This window comes from Onthophagus taurus, chromosome 4 (genome assembly GCF_036711975.1).
Source record: "Onthophagus taurus isolate NC chromosome 4, IU_Otau_3.0, whole genome shotgun sequence".
NCBI classification, from domain to species: Eukaryota; Metazoa; Arthropoda; class Insecta; order Coleoptera; family Scarabaeidae; genus Onthophagus; species Onthophagus taurus.
The window spans coordinates 2,398,732-2,405,425 of NC_091969.1; the positions used below are offsets into that span (position 1 = coordinate 2,398,732).

The 6,694-nt window shown below is 31.1% G+C and overlaps 1 long non-coding RNA gene across 1 annotated transcript; it reads right to left on the reverse strand.

Annotated features, from left to right (window-relative positions):
* Positions 1-252: 252 nt before the first annotated feature.
* On the reverse strand, positions 253-5,853 carry LOC139429669 (uncharacterized). The gene is made up of 3 exons (XR_011640223.1): positions 5,773-5,853; positions 4,127-4,168; positions 253-1,626 (listed from the first exon to the last, which is right to left on the reverse strand). It is a non-coding gene; the product is annotated as an uncharacterized lncRNA (long non-coding RNA).
* Between the last annotated feature and the right edge of the window lie 841 nt (positions 5,854-6,694).

Consider the following 6,694-nt stretch of genomic DNA (forward strand, 5'->3'; position numbering starts at 1 on the left):
AATTTTGCCCTATCATGAACAGAAAGGATACTCTAACTGAACTAAAAATAGTTTCACTGTCAACGCCGACTTGATTTTCAAAATATGAAAATATTCTTGAAGTTCTCTTCACACCAAGCAGAGTTTAATCCCCAATCTTTCTAAATTTTTAGGTCATACCTCTTGTAACATCTATACTGGGACACACTTCATATTTAATAGGTATATTAAATTGTTAAAAATATAAAATGAAATCAATGAAATTCTGAAACATCAATGAAAAATATAGATATTTATTCTAGCCACATAATGTAATGCTCATTATTATTAATTACATCCGAAAAAATAACAAATTAAACCTATTCAAAAAACGAGTAAATAACGAGTAAATGCTGTTACTGAAGCATCAGTTGGAATGTTTGGAGTATTCACTTTATTCAAAAAACAAATAAGTAATTGTTTATTCAAACACATGAACTTAAAATTTGACAGAAAATTATTAAGAAGTACAATAAATATAAACATATTACGAAACGACGTAATTAATCAACAATAGCAAATAAAATAAGTACTCTAATAAAGTATATATTGCACTTACAATCTAATATATAAGTGAAACTAAATTATGTAAATCGCCAAGAATTGTAATAATACTGCAAATAATCGAAACATATTCATAAACAACTTATTCCAAACAACAATTATTAAATCTCTAAAAATTAAATCAAAATTAACCTTGACAAAACTATACGAACTACATTCATGCATTTACTAGAAATATTCAGTAAGAAATGTTGAATCACTTCGGAAATTCAAGAATATTGTTCTTCAGAACAATAATTAAGTTCATTACTTGTGATTGCTAGCTGATGCCAACGTGCCATTAGCCAACCTTCTAGGTTCTGGTAGTGTTTCATTGACGGATTTATACAGTGGACAATACTTTCTAGTATGAGCATTATAACCATCTGCATAACAATACGGATACTTCAACGCTCTCAAAACCGGACATGAAACTTTACCTGTGGAATCTTTCAACGAATGACTTTCATAAAATTCTCGCCCCTCTGAATTTCTTCGACAAAACGTACAAGTTCTTGTTGATATGGCTTTTGACCACCCGTTTACGGTAGAATTGTTTCCATTGAGAAAATTATCCCACTTATGATTATCTTCCTGTTTGGCGATAGGTTGTCTTAAAAATGCCTCTTTCATTTTTGTCACGTAATAATCCATTGGTTGATTATTGCTAACTATGATCGCTTCTGATGAATATTTAAAAGGAATGTTATAGATGCTGGTGGTCTGGTGACAGAGCGAACAGGAAAATATATCAGGGTTTTTGTCGTTAATTAACAAATGACAACGTGATGGACATTTATCAGGAATTCCTTTGTAGCTATCAATCTTTTCAGTAGTTTGATGATTGGCAGAGAGTGGCTTTGAAGCTGTTACTGAAGCATCAGTTGGAATGTTTGGAGTATTCACTGTATAAAATACGGAAAATGTGTTAGTCATTTCTGTTTACATGAATACAAAAATAACGTAAAATAAATATAAATTCGATCTAAATAATCATAAAAGTATCTCACCTCCATCCCGTAGATTTTTCTTCAATATGCAGCCGGTGACATTCCCACCATTTATCTGTACAAAAAGGGAAAGATAAAAAATTATTTAAACTAAGATTAGAACTAAATCTAGAACTAACACTAGAAACTTTCGGGTTTTGCCGTGCGTCTTTTAATAAAAGGTTTGACGTTTCGGATGCCATGTCAAAAGCTCACTTCGAACCAGTTTCTGAAGAAGGTTGCAACATGGCATCCGAAACGTCAAACCTTTTATTAAAAGACGCACGGCAAAACCCGAAAGTTTCTAGTGTTAGTTCTAGTTTTAGTTCTAACCTTAGTTTAATTCACACCGGCCGTGAAAGCCTTCGTACTTATAAAAAATTATTATAATGCATATACCGTTTGAGGCATTTAAATTGACACTACCTATAGCTCATAAATCGTCAATTTTATCGAATAAGGTTTCAGATAAAACTTTCATCATATGAAGGGGAAAATATTCTGTATGGTATTCAGTTTACATTTTAGAAGCGCTATATATGTCTTTCAATTGTTAAGTTGTAACGCCTAAATATCTAACTTTAACAAAATAAAATCTAGACAAAGAGAAAAGAAATATGTTTACACCTAAGGACACACGCGAGTCCTCGACCGGCCGGAATTCTGAGTTGCAATAATTTTATTGAAATAAAATAATACTCGCATAAAATATAATCAAAAAATAATACAGGTAAGGTATTGTAATAGATAATGTAATTCAAAGGATAATATACTAAAAACAGAATTTGTTGTCAATGGTTCGCAAAATAAAACAAGCAAAAAAATAAAATGTGGCAAAAAAATTGAAACTCGCCAACAAAAATGTACGAAGGATATAAAATGAATTTAATTTAATCAATGAATTGCTTTTAATCAAAAAAATAATTGAATGAAACACTACATGAAAATTCCTCAGTGAGAACAAGATTAGTGCACGATTCTCCGGCAGAAATAAAATGTTGATGTTATCTGACCTTATGTTCGTTGACTATTCCGATCTGATCTGAAGGAACTTATCTACACCAGCAACTTTTGGTGTTCTATAGGAAAATTTATTTTTATTGAACAATTTTTCTTAATTGATGCAGTTGTTTCCAGTCAGTAACGAAATAGTAATTCCTCTCGGACCAAAGTTGTCTCCAAAATATTGGTAACCGAAGAAGTAATGAAATGAGATTATTCCACAAAAGTAAATCGAGAATAATATAGCTCCTCACAATAAAACCTGGTTAAAAGAAAATTAAAGAAGAATAGTAAAGAAAATTAAGAAGCATTACTAAAGATTAAATTTTAGGACGGTTTTTTAATTTTTCTTTGTAGAATAGTTTTAGGATAGTAGTTTTGTAGTACTAGAAAGGATGTGTGAATAGATGAATGGGTTGAATGAATAGTAATTAAGCAAATGCTTTCCTCAGGTGGTCTAGGTTTTAAGCAAAGAAAAATTTGGGAATAAGAAAATACGTTGAAATCCGGATGTACCGATAAATTCGAGAAAAGAAAATCACTTTTCTCACAATTAATCACGAATAATGAATCCCAAAAATTTGGATTGAAAAAACTCACAAAACTGTGACTTCGCTTTTCTATACTTGAAAGAGAACGAGAAGGCTTTTGAACATACTTTTATACGAATGAGAAAAAATTACACCTGCGCAAAAATAAAGTCACAACACGGTCTCGAAATGAAAGGAAGAAATTCAAAGAATTAGGAATCTTTTAAGGGAAAAGAGAAGAAAGGAATATTGAGGATTACCAGGAGTATGCTGCTGTAAAAAAATCTTAATTAAAAAAAACAATGTAAAATATATGCATCCCAAAATTATGCAACTCATAATTCACAACAAAGACAAGTCAACAACATAAAACAAAAAGAAACAAAGTCTTTCCGTAGCTACCTAATTCATTCGTCACGTTTCACTAATTAAGCTTGGAAGGACATATGATTACTGAAACGATTTAAATAATTTTAGTTTATGAGAAACATCAGAGTTATCAATGATGCTCGAAATTTATGCGAAGATTTCCTACAGAAACATTCCGTCCCGTGCTTCATTTTATCGTATTGTGAAATAATTTAAAAAAAAATTTGTGAAAAATTATTAATTTTTGCCTTGAAAAATTTTGCTCAAGATAAACGACGATGAGTGATAATAGTACAATCAACGTTTAAGCTGCTGTTCGTAATAATCCACATTTATTCTCTCGCTATTTCTCGAGGCTGTACGGTATCCCAACCTAGTGTCCTTTACATTTTATTTTTAATTGAAGCTTATTTGTTTTATTGTGTTTGTTATGGAGAATACCATAATGATTAAAAAAGGGTAAGTATCTATTTAAAAAATCTTACTTGACAAATGAAAGACAGATCGAGACGCTTCTGAAATGTAATGGGACAAATGGGAACTATGCAGAATATTTTCACCCTTTATATCATGAAAGTTTTACCTGAAACTTTTTACGATAAAATTGACAGTTTAAGAGATACAAGGTCGTCTCAATTTCAATGACTCATCGATAATTAGAATATACAGTATTACCATTATCAGGAAATAGTGAGTAAAATGATCTATGGTCACCTCCTAGAAATAACAAAAAAATATAGGCTATTATTATTATAGGTAGTTAAAACGTTATTATGAATGTTAGTGTAAGTACATGAAGTTAATAAAAAAAAAGCAATGAAGTTTGTTAAACATAAACGTTATTAACATCACAGAAATTTCATGCAATTACATGCAATTACTATACTTTTCCGAAAAAATTAAACGACGATTCAAATGAGTATTAAAATTAAAATATATTTTCTAACTTTTCAAGAATCGCCCGGTCGCTTAAAAATCGACGATTCTTTTTAATCGATAGGTACTGACCTAAAAATGACGTTAACAATAAAAAAAGTGTGTTCACTTTTGTGACGTCACAAGCAATGCTTTTTAAACATTTAACTTTTTTGTAAACATGCTTTTTCGTATTCAACCGGTCAACACCTAACCCACAAATTGTTTATTTTATAGCCACGCACAAAATAAATCTAATAAACTTAAAAGTAAAGTTATTTTTACTTAACTTGTAGAGATTACAACATATATTTTCGGATGAAATACCCTAGTTTCTTAAGTTTTCGATGCATAGCACTACCTAGATAGACTGTATCAATAGACTGTCTGTCAAGTGATACAAAAACCTACAACGACTGAAATGTCTTTATTTACCGTCTGTCTACTGGCGTGGATCTAAATGTTAGCGGTTTTCTTTCAATGGACCCTTCAATCCGTAATTTACAACTCGACATTTAGCGAATTCGCACTAGTTTAAATGTTAATTAACATAACTGAACATCCAATTTCTATACAAAATTCTGAAGTAAATCCAATCTAACCTAATCCTGACCTAATCCAACCCGGAATTTACACCTACCACCTGCATCAAACCCAACCGGTACCCAACCCGACAATTCGGAAATTCACACCAGTTTAAATGTTAATTAAACTAACTCAAAATCTGATTTCGAATATAGTAAGTAAAAATTAAATCATTGTCTCAAATTTAATGAAAGAATTAACAACTTGTTAATATTAATTTAATAATATTTATAACGCATATTTTCGGATATAATACAACGACTAAAAGTCTTTATTTACCATACACCTGTTCGTGTGGACGGTTTTTTTTTGTCAACAAAACCAACCTAACCTGAAATTTATAACCCAAGGTTATTTCACCCGAAAATATATTAATTTTTTCAAAATTTATGTGTAACGGTGTTGCTTTGAAAATATATGGTTAGCATGGTTGATGAAGTCACAAAACGTGACGTCACATCAAAACTTTAAAGTGATTTTTTTACTTTTCCGCACTTTTTCTTTGTTTTGCCTTCAATTAAAAAGAATCGATTTTTATGCGACCGAGCGATTCTTGAAAAATGCCCATATTTTTATTCAAAGATAAATACGTCTAATTGATACGAATGTTAACACAGAATGAATTGTATATAAAATAAATACATATTTGTTATCTTGGAAACAAATAAAAATATATAATTTTCATAAGCAATAGACCCTAATGATTGAATTGAATAGATTGAACTCGTTCATCAATGCCGGCAATATTGACAGTAACGTCACAATGAACAACTGAATTAAAAAATACTAAAATGAAGTATATAAAACCCAAAACTACTCACAAATTTTCGATATAAGAAGAGAATTTTTAATAAGTTGTAAACATCTCCGCGGGGTAAACTTAACCTAAACTTAACACAAACACTAAACATCGGTGAGGTGACTGAATTGGAAGGCCAAGCGTCTGCGGTTTATATAGGGGTAGGATTGACGATGTAATACAGGGGCGTGGCTTAGAAATTAACATTGTTCTTTGTATGCTAAAACGTACACTTTTATAGCAGCGAAAATACTAGAATAAATTGTTGAAAAACTTGAATAATGTTCGATTAAGTGTAAAATTAGGTTCTATCATTATTTTACATTGAAAGTTGTTAATTACAACTTTGATACGAGATTTTGTATTGAAGTATCGATACGGGTCGTGTTAACAGTTTCTACATCCGCCCAAGGTTCGTAAAGCGCATTGTACAATACGCTTTACGGACCTTGCATCCGCCATGCTGTCGCCAGACAAACCGGAAACCCGCCCTCAGAAACTTCGAGTTGTTCTCATAAAAGGAAATAAAACCTACCCATATTTTCTATAAACTGCAAGAAATTATCAGGAGTGCGGGAAGTTACCCCCAATTTTTTGATTTTTAAATTTTTTATTGTTGTCCTAGATTGTTCTAGAGATGTTCTACATTGTTCCAAAGCGGCAAATTGAAAAAATAAAACTCCACGAGAAAACCGAAGAAACAGGTTTTTTGACTAGCCCCCCATTTTTGGAAAAGTGAAATTTTCTTTGTTGTTCTGGGTTGTTCTAGTTGTTCTAGTTATTGTTCTAGAAAATCAAAATTGTGGGATACAGCATTACGAAGTTATAACTAAAAATAGGTTTGGCCGCTGAAATGTCTGGTTGATTGCTGTGACCATAGCTTTTCTATCAATTCCATATTACAAATATATACCTATTATAGCTAACGCAATCTGGAACAGCTA